General features: G+C 46.0%; 1 long non-coding RNA gene across 1 annotated transcript; it reads left to right on the top strand.

Moving 5' to 3' along the window:
* Window positions 1-221: 221 nt before the first annotated feature.
* On the top strand, window positions 222-1,474 carry LOC142591129 (uncharacterized). The gene is made up of 2 exons (XR_012830350.1): window positions 222-450; window positions 1,373-1,474. It is a non-coding gene; the product is annotated as an uncharacterized LOC142591129 (long non-coding RNA).
* Window positions 1,475-14,615: the final 13,141 nt, after the last annotated feature.

Below are 14,615 nucleotides of genomic sequence, written 5' to 3'. Positions count from 1 at the left end.
CGCGACGGCTTGGGAGTGTAATCAAAATACATTTGCTGGCGTCGTCAGCACGCAGGTGGGCCGTGTGAGCGCATCAACGCCGCATGCGACGCCGTCAAATCCACATCTGGGACACAAACCCTGCCGCCAGAGCAAGGAGGCGCTCGAGCGCACCATGCAACCAGATACAGCTGTACATCCAAAGGAAAATGCAAGCTGAAACCGCACTTTCTCGTTAGTGTTCCTGTATATGCTCCCGCAGGGAGCAGAGTTGCGCATACCTTTTCCGGCGCCGCTCGCACCGCTATTGGCCGAGCGCGAAAAATGACGTCAAATGATCCGCGCCGCTGCGAAGCCAACTTTACGGGCGCATCGCCAACTCATGCGAATTTGTCGTTTCCGTCAGTGCCATCGCCATTGCAATCAGCGGACCGTCGATCGTGCGTTGAGAGGAGCAGCTGCGGGTTTCAGGTACGGTATTCGACGACGTGAAGTCAAGGACCTTGGTGAAGTGATACGAAACACATCGTACTGGCACTTGTATTCCAGTATGACGGGGTGCGGCGCACCACACTGCACAAACCGCACGGAAGTCAGCCATAGGAGTAAATGCTTCAGCCAAGCAAACTAGCTGCAGACACACTGATACTATAGTGAGAGTGTTGTTGCTAACAAGTCTGGGCTTCTTGAGTTTGAATGCACCCTTCAGAGTTTAAAATTGAAATGAATAATATGTACCTCTCTCGTCAACCGCAATTTCTGAAGAGCTAGGACATCGTTGCAGAAAGCACACAAGGGAACAAGGATAAAACGGGTGCTAAGTTGGCATATGCATATTTAGCTCTGGAGCTGTGATAATTGTAATATATTCATTCTCCGTGTGAAGTTTTGAGAACAGTAAAATTGATTCTAGTCAATGTATTGTCTTGAAGTGCACAGGCTTATTTATTTTGTTAACTAATTGCTGCCATAGAAGCTAAGCCGCAACAGTATGTGTGCTAGCTTGTGAGCATCATGTATCGGCCAGTGGAACAAAAACTTGTCGTTCATTTAAACACGCTAGAAATCTACGTTGTGCTTTGGTGAATGCTGTTTCCTGTGGGCGGGAGTGGAGTGAATGCACTGTTCAATGACGTAGAATTTCCTTGCCTCTGATGCGATAGGTCACAAAGCTTTGTAACCTGGCTTTTTGGCCAAAAGCTGCTTCAGTGATTTCATTGATTTGATACAGTGTCTTCAACTACGGGCTTTTTTCCGAGTGGTAAGAGATCAAGAAAAATGTGTTGTCAGATTACAGTCTGCACTGTGTGAATAATTACTCTGCAAGTTTGCCATCTTGATGTGATTAGTGCAATAAAAATAACCTACTCTTAATAGCTTGTTGCCTTTCCAGTTTCTTTGAATTCTGCCCCCAAGGTTCCAAGAACCAGCACACTTGGCCTGCTGCCAGCAGCCGTTCATGCATTCCCTTGTATGAAATAAATTTGATCTAGAAGCTCTTGCATCTTGAATCTTTTTCTACTTGCAGATTTGCTGCTACTATATAGCTGATTAGTCTGCGGTATGAATGAATCGTAAAAGCAAGCTTTGCTTAAAATGTGCGCATGTGAACATTTGAAATGCGCTTAAATCTGTGTCTGCACCGCATTTATCGAAAACGTGCAGCTGTTGTGAACGATGGTTAGTGATAAATGACGCTCTGTTAACGGTCACTGACATAACTGCAGGCACAATAGCTCTCTTGGCGACGGTCATTAATCGGCTGGTTTCAACAGCCAAAATGCGCTTAGTGTCCACCTTACGTGTGTGGAGTTTTAAACACTCTTTAAAACATTTCTTGCTTTCTGACAGTGATAAGACAACTTCATATGCATGCTGAAAATCATTGCACCGCGTTTTGTGGCAACGTACTGCGCGTTTGCGAGCGAACTTTGGAGCTGTTCGAGCCACGGGAGTATTTTATTTTGGGGAATGGAAGGCGGTCCTACCCCCTATTTGTACGTTCGTGTGTGTTTTTGTATATGCGTGTTTACATAGGTACATACAAGGTTTCGGTTGGTTGGAAGCCCACCCCCTACGACTGCACGAATGACTCGTTTGAGCATAGCCTGTATTAAGAAGTGCCCTTTGCTAAGCGCCTGCGAACAATTGGCGCTTGTAGCTCGCGACTACTAGAGAAAAAGGCGGAACACCGCGCGGCATTTGGCTCCTGCGCGCACCAGGAGTGGCTTCGCTGCAGAGCTGGATCACGACGGCGGACCTATGCGCAACTCTGCTCCCTGCGGGAGCATATACAGGAACACTATTTCTCGTCAGAGTTTGGCGCCATCTATCAGGCCGCGCGGTAACTATGCGGCTTAGTAACTTGAAGCCTCTCCACCTAGGTGGTGCCAAGCGCGTTGTCTGCGTAAGCTTGTGTGAGTGCGTGTGTGCGCGCGACGGATTGATGTATGGCTATCCCTATGTTTACGTAAATTCAAGGCCGCGATGTTCTAGCGATGCCATTTTTTTTCGCGCTTCGATGGTGGTTAGAGCGATGCTTAGCCCACATTATTAATACCATGAGCCGGCCATCAATAATGCGTGATAAGCGTGGCAGTCGAGAGAAAGGCATCGCTACAAAATTGTATCGTACTTGCACCTGGTTGTTTCTATGCGCCAAAGAAAGCTTAGCGAGATTCTTTTTCTTCTTTGCGAATATCAGTAACGTACACTATGATTATGACGCGTACGTTGTTTTCCAGCTGCAAACTATATTTCGTAGGCTTAGTCGCGTCCATCGGTTCGCTTGCCTAAAGTCTATCATGTTGGTTTCGGAAAGGGAGAAACCGTTGCTCGCATGTATGAGGGAGGAAATTGGCTCCATTTAAAGACGAACGTAGGGGACATCGTCGTTTCTCCCTTAATGGAGCAAAGGTCACTCCTTCATTACTTTGAGTGTAGATAAGCGAACTCAACATAAAACTAAGCGTCATCTGCAGGCTTCTGCGAGGAAATCAGTGCCCAGAATCTAAAACTCATCCATCTGCGACCTAGTATGAATTTAACGCAGCATTAATTTTACTGATTATATAAGGTGCTAATTTCAATTAGGAGCAGGGCGAAATGCTGCAAGAAAGTAGAACTAAAAGAGACAAAGTGTTTCCTGAAAAGTTACGCTGTTTGTAGCCCGGGCTAGGCCTGTAAATACTTTCTTCTCAATCACGACTTTTTTTTCTAGGGACATTATATGCACGATGAAATAAATGTGATCAACGCAATTTGTATTATTCGTTAAGAAAAGCGGAAATCATAGCATCAATCCTAAAGGATTTAAAATATGCAACGCACATGTCTGCTGCACATGTGCGTACCATCTAAAGCAACAATTTCGCAAGTGACAATTTTTTTTCATTGTCACATTTCCCGAAGCTCCACAAAATTCATGTGAATCGTTCCAGCTTGCGATTTATAAATTACATAGGAGGCCCAGTTCCTAAGCAAGTGGAAGCAGTATAGCCTTTTATACACCTGTTTGAAAGACTACAAAACACGTCCATACTTACTCCTCCTGGTTCCAATCTGTGTAAAGAGACAAACAGCATATTTGTACGAACATAGAAAACGTGGAAAACTTAGAACATGGAAATCAGCAGTGCTACTGAATTGCAAACGAGAAGTGTTTTTTTTTATATTATAGTGCTACGCTTACTCACTCTTCATATGTCAAAACGCACTGGCAAAGCATGGATGACACAGCGACGTGTAGTAATTGCAAAGGTCACGGGAAATACATATGTGGTTTCCGTTGGATACTACTCGAGGAACACAATCAACAGCCTTTGACGTAAGTCATTTTTTATCGTGTTCCACACGTGCCCCTGTCATGTTCGGGCAGTCATAATACCATCATGCCAGGGCTTAGTTTCCCTCGTCGAAGCTTTGTCCAACTTTAACTTAGTGTCTTCATGCAGCACGGCCAATTTGCTGCTGACGACAGGAAGCTGTGTTACCGTGACGAAAGCCGTGGAGAACGATTACCGTGCTTTCAAACCCTCTGTGTAGTACTTTTTGTTCTCTAATATGGGAATAACATTGTAAAGGTTTGTGGTTTGTCCTGAAGCAGCGCACTGGCTATGGCATACGTGCAGCGGTCTCCAGATCGCTTTTGACAAGCTGAGCTTCTTTGGGTGCAGCAAATTCCAACGACAAATTCAACGGGTAGCGGAAGTCCGCCTATATGGCTATCACAATAATAAGCAAGCTCATCGAGCGAACAAAGCCAAAGTAATGCGACTAAATTCATTTGTTTCGGTAGTACATCTCTGCTGTTATCTTGCACAACAATATAGGCGCTTGACAGAGAAGCCAAATGTCCAGTCTAATGTGCCGTACATATATGAATAACAAAGGCCGAACAAGGAATGAGTCAGCGAAATAGCAACATCCCTTCTATGGGGTTTCATGAAGGGGACGAGAAGGAATCCGCCTCTATTGTTTCACTTACTGTGAGCAAACGGACGCCCAATATTTCTGAAGCTCTTCATATTCGTAACAGCCGGTCGTCATGTGTCATCGTTCCGTCTGTTTGGCTCAGCGACAGAGAAATCGCTCACCTTTGCAGTCGGTGTAGTCATTGTGTCTCTAGCTTGGAATAATTTACTGCAATTCTATGTGTATTTTCCTCTGTTCCCACCTTCCGAAGACTATCAGCAGCCTTTCATTCAGTAAGCTTTTCAGTTACCAGCCAGCGCTGCATCTTCTGTCGCCTTCTTCTTTGTCTTGTTTTTGTAGCTGTTTGCTTGCAACACATACCAAAATATCTTACCTAGTTGCGGTATTCCGTTGACTGTGCTTCTCGAGCTTCCTATATGACACCTCTGATTTGCTTTAGTTCCTATGTATACGAGCCCTTTCTCTCTGTCCCAATCTGAAAGTGGCGACCATCGCTGCAGAGTATCGAACACACTACAACGGGAACCGATAACGAGTACTATAGGGGTTCATCATAAGTTTGTGCTCGGTAAGTGTCAAAGAAGCCTATAGGTCCTCCGCCATTGAAGCACACAGAGCTTCACGGCCGGCACGCTAATCGGCTCTTGTTCAACAATTAAACTCGCTCATGGTTCTGCTTAAATTCCTACATATGTTTTATAACTAAGGAATCCTACCCATGCATTATAAGCCCAACAAATGGAGCCTAAGTACCTACACTCCTCCCAGCTACCACTTTCTTAGAGTACCAGAAACCAATCTCGAAGGCTGTGCTTTTGCAAACTGGAAGCGCCTGAAGCGGGTGCGAATCTTGGAGGCAAGATTCGCTTCGTAACCACAGCGTGGCACTGCTACAGTATTTGTATTTTGGTACACGGACAAAGTTGGTTGGTTCTGAATGTTCGTTGCAGCAAGGCGGTACTAGAATTATATTTTAGAAGTGCCTAGAAAAAATGTGCCCCTTATCATATGCATGAACCATCGCAAAACCTCCGCACTCGCGCGTTAAAGCTGACGCTCATTTGGTGCACGCACGAGTTGGTGGTAGCGTTGTGCCGTGTATTGCGCTTCCCTCTTCTTGTGTCTAAGTCTGCAAGCGTAACGCTTTTCTAAGATGCATTTAGGTAAAAGTGGGCTCCGAAGAAGTAGCTGATAACCGCCAGTATTGAAGTTACTAGCACACAGAAAGGTACAGCTGCGCTGCTTAGTCGGTCAAGGTGGCCGATGAGGAGCGTGCGAAGGTGCTATCAAAAGTTGTCCAACATCTGCTCATTGTTCGGCGAAATATCGTAGTAGTGGTGGAATATCGACAGAACCTCGCAAGCAAAATTGATATATCTCACCACTGCTACCACTATTGCTTGCAGCACGAAAAATCGATGAAATCAGCAGTGGTAGCTGCAGCTAACGTTTAGACACTGATACTCATCTTCCTCAAGAGCAACAACAGTTCTTGCCCGGACCAAGACAAGTCTCCTTGTCGAAGCTTTTGGCTCCGGCGAAATTCTTTTTAGATTACGGCTGATCACTTCAGGCCTCCCTCTCCCTGCCAAATTTTGTCCCGCTGAGATCCCTCATTGAGTACTAATTCATTTAGAAAGGAGAAGGAGGAGGTCCGTCAGCAACTGTAGGAGGTAAACGAGACCACTCGAACAAGGCATGCCGCCCGCAGCTCCACGGCTATTATTTGAACTTTGAAGTTTATTTTCTTTTCAACAGGTTGATGGCTGCTGGAAAAAAAGCTTCGAACACAGCATGGAAAAAACCTACCCCTTATGGTTACAAGACATGGCAGCGTGGCGTTGCCGCGCGGTCTTCAGGAAAAAAAGGAATACATAACTCTGCAAAATACAAAATTAACACAACCTACTCCATAGCACAATACTACAAAAAATAACAGCCTTTACAGTTTCACACAATTTCGTATATCAGAGAGCTAACCATTCGAAAAACATGACGTATCAGAACTAAAACGCTTGTTTCGAGAAACAACGAAGGAATGTACACAAGAATATAGAGAAGCAGTGACCTAAACTGATTCTTACTTATTGATGTGTTTCTAGAAGCCATACTATACGGCATATTAGTATTGCTGACATGGCTGAAAATTCCAAAAGCGTCAGGTTTCATATACAAACTTCCGATTCATAGCAGGAATTCGACAGCCTTGGTAAGTGATTTCTCGGGATTTGTGAGCTATAAATTGTTCTAATACGGTGCACTCGCCGGAGTTCTGAGTTTTTTCTGAGCGCGTGCAGATGTTACTCACATCCGGTGAAATTTCCGCCAGCGGCTGGTGTGACTGGAAAGAAGGATATGACCTGCTGCACGGGTAGGCCACCTGCGGGTTCGGCCACTTGCAGCTGGAACGCTGTCTCATCTGGAGCCCGGAGTCACAGCAGGATAACGCACACGGTCAATATTAGAAGCAATATTGCAATGAACGAAATGTATGGGAACCATGGGGCCCCAATTTATTGTTACATATTTTTCCTGCCCTGACTGAAATCTAGAAATGAAAAACGAAAGCGCAATTGACCTTCCACGTTATTCTTCCTATATTTCTTTTAAGACAACGAACAATTTTCCCCATGGTATATTGAGCATGAGTGCAGAAGGAATAGAGCCTTTGTTCAAATGCAGTAGGGATTCCTCAAAGCAGCAGTGGTGTTTATAAAATGACCCAGCAGAAAAAACGCTATCTCAACGCTCAGTCAACGCAACGTTCCCTGCGGTGTGCAGATCGACGCAATTTCCCATTTATTCGTGCGGTAACCACTCACACACCGTCACACTCGGGACCGCGGCCTCTCAGTGGGAAGCTTTAGTCGTGAAAGTTCTGGCAAAATGCAGAAATCATAATTTGTGAGGGAACACTGATTGATAATTTTATGCCTGATTTAGCATGCAGATTCGTATATCAGCAGCAGTTAGTGATCGAGCCATGACAATAGAACTACATTTTGTTTAGCTACGAGTCAGCAGAAGCTTACATACCGTGTATTTAGAACCACGGGTACTCACTAGTCGTTACAGTGCGTAGTATGAAGCATATTCAAAGTGGAATATCAATTCGATCGCTCTCAATAAAAAATATCCCAATTACAAGAGCTCGCTTTCTAAGTTCAACAATATTGTTTGCTTTGTTTCCCGCCCAGCTAAAAAGACTATCCAGAGTACTTTGCGTCGCAAGTTAGTACTCGGGATATATAAGCTCTCTGGATATATATGCTGCTCAGGATTTCATATAGAAAATGAAACGAAAAAAAATATCTAGACATGCTTACCTGTCCTAGGAAGCACACTTCCTCTTACAAAGAAGTTTGTAAGAGGAAGTAAGGCGCTTAAGGTTGCTTTGTAAGATGTAAGAAGAAAATTATTACATCTTACAAAGCAACCTTAAAATAAGATTGAGTTTGTCTACTAACACTAGTACGCCTATAGAGCCTACTGGAATAATCTAGGTCAAGGACAATAATTCTGTCATTTGCCGCACGCGATTTTTAAAAATTCCACATAGCTTAAGAACAATCGCCCCGAATATTCCACAAAAGGTGGCGCAATGCAGCTACTGTTAATTGGTAAATTCTTAATCCTTACCAGGCAATGCACCGCGGATTGCACCTGCGAAGAAGGTGGCATAATTAATTAGATCTTAGAATCCTGACCCCTACGTACTCATCAATAAGTAGGTTCAAGTTCTAAGAAAAGGTATCGTCGTACTTCGATATTAAACGTAATATTAGTAAAGCATATGCTGAGAGGTGTACAGATAGTACGACAGCGAGTATTTGTTAATTGGCTTACTTGTTTACACGTGCTGAAGGTTTGTACCAGGTTGATTACATGTGTGAATGAGCAGCTGAACGGCGTCTTGCCCTTCTGTTCACAAACCCGAAAGATGCCCATCATTAGCGGGGTTCTTCATCATCCAAATCATCTCTTTTTACTCTCTTACTTTACAGGGTTTACCAAAGTTCAGTTCTTCTAAAAGCTTAAACGATTAATGAATATTGAGTCGTGCAAAGAATACAATGATTTAGGTAGATATATAGGGGGTATTAGCGGAGACGTACTACGAAGCTGGAGCAGTGATAGCAATTCCTATCACGGCTGCTAGTGCAGCTGGCAAACTGTCCTAAACAACATCTTCTACCTAGCCTCTTGCGTGTATGAACACTAAATTTGCGGGTGGTGGGCAACGTAAGTTTCAGAAACATAATTTCCTTTTCTTCGGCTGTAAAGTTTTTAATGCGACAGGGCTTTCTAAAGCGCACACGACTTTGTCAGAAGGCGTCGGCACCGACACTGCTAAGCTCGTATGCATCTCGTGATTTTCCTCAAGTAGCAATGCTTGGAATTACGGGTTCAAATGCCTTCAATAACATTGTGCTCCTGCAAAGCTGTGGAGAGACTGCAACATCTTTTTTGCGCGTGTATCTACTGAACGACTGATCATTCTATCCTCTGCCTTTAAGAAAGCCGGCATCAACATTTCACATAGAGTCCCTAGTAATGGGACACTACAGAGAAGGGTTCGCTTTCGTCACTAAATTTCCTGCTTTTTTTTCGAAAACGACACCTTCGTGTAGCGTGCCCTATATACAAACGTCGCAATATAGTACAGATGTAACTCACCTTGTTAATGAGCCTATTTATGTGACTTTACAAAGACTTACACATTCAGAACAACAACGCTCGTTGTTGTTGATCTAAGGTTGGCGTACACGATTGATGTATCATCTAGTGTCTAATAAATTACTCATACGATGAACTCAGAAAAAAAAAGAATGGCAGGCTCCGAAGTTGAAGTAACACAGAGCACAGTCTTACGCTCCCTAAATGTAATTTACTCAGTTGCCAAGAGAAGGAAAACGTTCTTACGCTAAGCCTTCTGCAGGTGCCCGCCATGCGCAACGTCAGTCTTGCTATTACTATGGCAAACATGCCCAGTCACTCTCAACCTATTCTTGCAAAGAAAAATTTTGGGTGGCAGGATGAGACAGTTTGTAGCTACGTGACCAGAAGCTTATTTCACAAACCTGTTTGCACGCAGCTGCTTTTTGCCACAGATAATTTGGCTAATATGCGCGGCATTACAATAAGATCGCACCTCCTCTAACGATCACTCCAAACATTACTTTATGTTCTGCTAGATGCGGTGGAATAATACGCAGATTTATGAGAGGCGTCAGAGAGGCGCAGTGGCGGACCGAGCGAATGTTGCAACCTATTCAAGGAACCAGTCGCCGTTCCCATCACCTTTCCTTAATGAAAGATTACGAGATAAAGCACTGTCAGTACCTATCGAATCTGTAAGTAGGACCCATTAGCTAACATGAGAATGATGGCCTAAACTTAGCTGTTTCAGTGTCAGGTGGCAATATGGCTTTAAAGATGGGTCAATTTCAACAAATACACTGTGTTAAAAATGCAACATTTTGGGGTGATGATGAATGTGCGTAGAGTAATATTGTCTTCCATGTTTAGAAATACAGCACACTCCGGGTAAACAAAAGTCACATAAAAGGAAATACCGGATAAGCGGGACAAGGGTATATAGTCTGGTTGGCTACCCACAGGAATGACGTTAACCAAGAGCATTTCAACGGAACGCTTCTTTTTGAGAGCGCTTCGGTTAAACGGGATTGGAACTGAAATCGCTACTAACTCATATGCTGTCAGACTGCATATTAAACAGGATTTAACTGAAAAACAATTTAAAAAGGGATGTCAAATAGCCATGAAAATCCACTGTATCACTCATTTGGCGGCTATGCCAGTTGTCACGTTGCGTAGTTTTCTGTTCTTTTTGTGCATGGTGATGGCGACAGTAAAAAAAAAGAGAGCTCGTGAACAAATAAAATATCTGAAAAAAGTTGCCATGCTAGTCAAAGCAGAAACAAATTACATCTTTTATTTAGCGCAGTCAAATAAACAGTTGACGCTATTGAATTGGAAAGCTTTTCCTAAATTTTGCATTCTACCCATAAACGAAACTTCTGATCAACCGCTTCGGAAGGTGATCCTTTTCAACCAAGTAGTGTTTTATAATTGTTTTAACGAACACGGTTAACACTCACGGACGTTAGTCTAGAACAGAAGCCATATTTTGAAACCATTACGCCATGGACGCATGCACCCAGATGCGCCATGGAACGCTCTTTAATTTCTCTTAGACAAGCGCACACCTTGAGACGCTTGACGCCTTCTGAATTGGCCTTATTGCGAGGTAGTTCGTATGGAAGTCTGAGCCTGGGCGGGCAAACTGCGCACGGAAGATGCAAGCAACCTGGGAACTGCGCCTGCAACCGGGAGAAGCTTGCGAAAAGCACGCGTAGGAACACAGGCGAGCGTGTAACTAGGCAAATTGACGAACTAAAAAACATTTATTTACATAAGTTTTGTACAGGGAGGGCGCGGGACCTGTCCTTACAAACACTCTGCGGGCTCCTCCGTACGGGAGCCCAATGGCGTCGGTCGCCACCCTGGTCCGCACGACCAAGGCCCGTTGCGTCGTTAGGTCAGAGTAACCGAGCAGGGCCGCCTCTCAATTCTCCTGGGAGGGGTTGATTATGGGGGGGGGGGGTTATATTTGGGTTTCTGTGACATGACCACACCAAGTGGAAAATGTCAGATGATTTTTCCTCACAGTGTGGGCACTTCCCCGTGAAAGCGGGGCCAAAGTATTTTAAGACCGCCAGGCACCGTAGAGTTTTGGTGTAAAGGCGAAGGAGAATGCGCTCATCCGCCTTTTTGAGGCCCTTACAGAGCTTAAGATAGGCGGAATGGCCGAACTGATAGAGTTGAGTGATCTCTTTGAAAGTACAGGTGGGATTGGGTTCGGGGTCTGGATGGGTGGGGGACGAAGGTGGTGCCCGGAAAGTGAGCGCACGGGGGACGGCTTCGGCCGTCTCATTTCCCTTGAGGCCCGTGCGAGTCGGAGTCTAGAAAATCGTCCGGTGCGCGAGAGCACCGATATAGTCGCGGTTTTGCAAAATTTTGTGGGCGATGTACGGTATGTACCCCTCTTCGATATTGCGGCAGGCACCCCTTGGCTCGGTGATGATGACCCGCGAGTGCTGATCTGCGGTGGCTAAGGCGATGGCAACCACCTCCGCCTGTGTAATGGTCCGTTTACTGCAGTGTTTTGGTGAACCGCAGCGGCCGTGTACCAACCCCCATGGTATGGGCCGGAGGCGCCCACGTAGAAGACTCCGTTTTTATGTCCGTAGTGGCGAGCCAACGCTTTGCCCGAGCGAGGCGTCTACCACTATGGTCCTGTCGTATCATGGTGGCCGGAAGAGGGCGCACGTGCAGGGCGCACCTCCACTGTGAGTAGATATTTTATTTATTTATTTATTTACATCATACTGCAGGCCGTGTGGCCCAAGCAGGAGGGGCATGGTAACAAATAAAAGTACACGTATAAGAGGCAGAATTGCAAAAATATGAAGTTCAAGAAATGAAACAATATAGCACGAAACAACAATGTTAGTTAGGAAATACTAATAATATGAGTTTGAATTGATTCAGGTGAGTTAAGATGATGGAAAGGGATGAGGTTCCATTCTTCTATAGTTCGAGGAAAGAATGAAAATTTGTCCTGGCAACGTAAGAGGAGAGAGCGAGGGGGTGGGAATGACGGGTTTTCCTGGATGCAGAAAGTGTTATTATATGTACGCGGTCTTCCGTATGTACTGAATGATAGATGTGTAAGTCTGGCAAGGAGGTGGCGTCCCGATGGCATTTTAGAGAGACTCCGGTATTGGTTCATCAAGTGTGCCTCTCGCAGCTCTTTAAAGGTGTTCACCATCCCTAGGCCTAAGAAGCGCTGGTTGGAGGCACCGACAGGGAAGTCGAGGGTACGCTTGTAGATTTCACGGAGAATGACTTCGAGTGAATTCTCGTCATATATGCATAGGTGGAGGTATGGAGCCGAGTAAAGGACTCGACTGGCTACAAATGCATGCGCCAGCCGCTAGGTGTCTTTGCATCGTAATCCCCCGCACTTGTTCGAAACCCGGCTGACCATCTGGCCCACCTCCTCCCCCCCTTACGCAGTTTGGCCAATTTTGTGTCTGCTCTATAATTTTTGTGAATAAAAAGCCCGTCGTGTTCGGGTATGGGTCCGCTGTTAAGAGAGAGAGGTTGATTTTGGTGGTGCACTTGGGTAGCGAGCGTGCACAAATTCAGATTTTGATGGGGAGCACTGAAGGTCACAGAGATGGGCATAGTTGTCCATGATGTCCGCCGTTTGCTGCAGCTTGGCCCCCATTTCTCTTACCGAGCCGTGTTCAGCCCAGATGGTGATGTCGTCGGCATACAACGCGCGCTGGAGGCCGTCGACCCTCGCTAGCTGAGCAGGAAGTTTCATCATTGCCAGATTAAAAGGAGGGGCGAGTGGACCGCTCCCGGCGGGGTAGGTCGGCTCTGTGATTTTTGTGAATAAAGAGCCCCAGTGGCCGAATGTTGTCGTGTTCGGGTATCGGTCAACTGTTAAGCGAGAGGTCGATTTTGGTGGTGTGCTGGGGTGGCGGCCGTGCACACATTGAGATTTGGACGGGCAGCACTGAAGGCTGCAGAGATGGCCGTAGTTGTCAACAATGTCCGCCGCTTCCTGCACGTTGGCCCCCATTTCTCCTACCGAACCCTGTTTAGCCCAAATGGTGATGTCGTCAGCATACAACGCGTGCTGAATGGTGTCAACCCTCGCCGGCTGAGCGGGAAGTCCCATCAGTGACAGATTGAATAGGGGGGGGGGGAGCGAGACGACGGCTCCCTGCGGGGTCCCTCGCTTGTTCATAAGGGCCGTGTTCGGTGTCGTGAATCCAAATGTATGATTATCGGTCAGTGAGAAATTGCCTAATGTGGTTGAAAGTGTTCTGGCCGCAATCCATTTTGGAAAGATCTGCTAGAAATATTGCGTGGATGACGCTGGCGAACGCCCCATTCAAATGCCAAGCAATTACTACTTTGTCATTGAGGGGATATTTGATCGGTTCGAGAATTTCTCGGTCATCATTTGCGGACCGGTGTGGGCGGAACCCGAACATGTGTGCGAAAACATTTTCTTTCTCCAGAAACTAAGACAGCCTGTCGGGCACCATTGTCTCCATTAATTTTCCCACACAAGACCTAACAGAGATGGGGCGGAGATTGTCTGTGTTAATGGCTGTACCAGCTTTGGAAATGAAGGTGACCAGAGCAGTCTTCCAATCAATTTGGAGGGGTCCCCAATCCAAATGAAGTTGATGTGAGTGAGGAGTGTTAGAGTCGGCAAGATTGGTGAGCAATGTGACCGTGATTTTATCCCGTCCCGGTACCGTTTCTGGCTTAATTTTTGCTAGGCCTGCCTTCAGGTCGTGTAGCTGGAACGGTTGGTCCATCTACGCGTTCTCGGAACCTGCCTACGAGTACGCGGGCCGTCGGGGGTCCTGCTGAGTAGAGGTATTGATCTCGGAGTTTGCATGTCAATTTCGAGGTGTCGCCATCAGAGACGGAAATCGCTCGTTGGTGATGTTTTTCTGCTCGAGTTTGGTTGGGGTCGGTTAGGACGCGGAAGAGGCGCCACGTACTCCGGCTGCACATTTGTCGCGTGGTTGTGTTGCAACGGTACACCCAGTTAGAGTCAGCGAGTTGGGCAACGTACTCTGCCGCTCATTGTATGAGCACGGTGATGCGAATTTAGAGTTCCCGATTGTATTTTTGTCGGCGCCATAGGCGGACAAGGCTATGCTGAGCTACCCAGAAGTGAAAGAGGTGGTTCTCTACTTCCAGGGTAGCCTCTGAGTGTTGAATTTAAGTTTCCGTGGAGCTAAGTGTGGAGCCCAATTGCTGGGACCAGGCATGGTACCCTTTCACCAGAATGGGGGTCGAGTTGGTGTATGTTTTTCAGAATTTGGTCTAATCGGGTAATTTTGTCTGTGCGAAAGGTCTTGCCAATGGATGGGTGCAAATGGATGTATTGAGTAGGCAGTGGGCGCTGCCGAGGGTTTCCTCGCTGTTGACCCAGTCTGCACATTGAATATTTTTGGTGAGGGTAAGGTCCGGACACGTGTCCACGGTTACGGAGTTACCCGCGTGAGTTGGGTGGGCAGGCTCAATGTGGAAAGTGAGACCCAGCGTGGACGTAAGTTCAGACTTCTTACGTCCACGTTTCT

Source organism: Dermacentor variabilis, chromosome 8 (assembly GCF_050947875.1).
Source record: "Dermacentor variabilis isolate Ectoservices chromosome 8, ASM5094787v1, whole genome shotgun sequence".
NCBI lineage: Eukaryota > Metazoa > Arthropoda > Arachnida > Ixodida > Ixodidae > Dermacentor > Dermacentor variabilis.
This window is presented reverse-complemented; position numbering and strand designations above follow the sequence as displayed.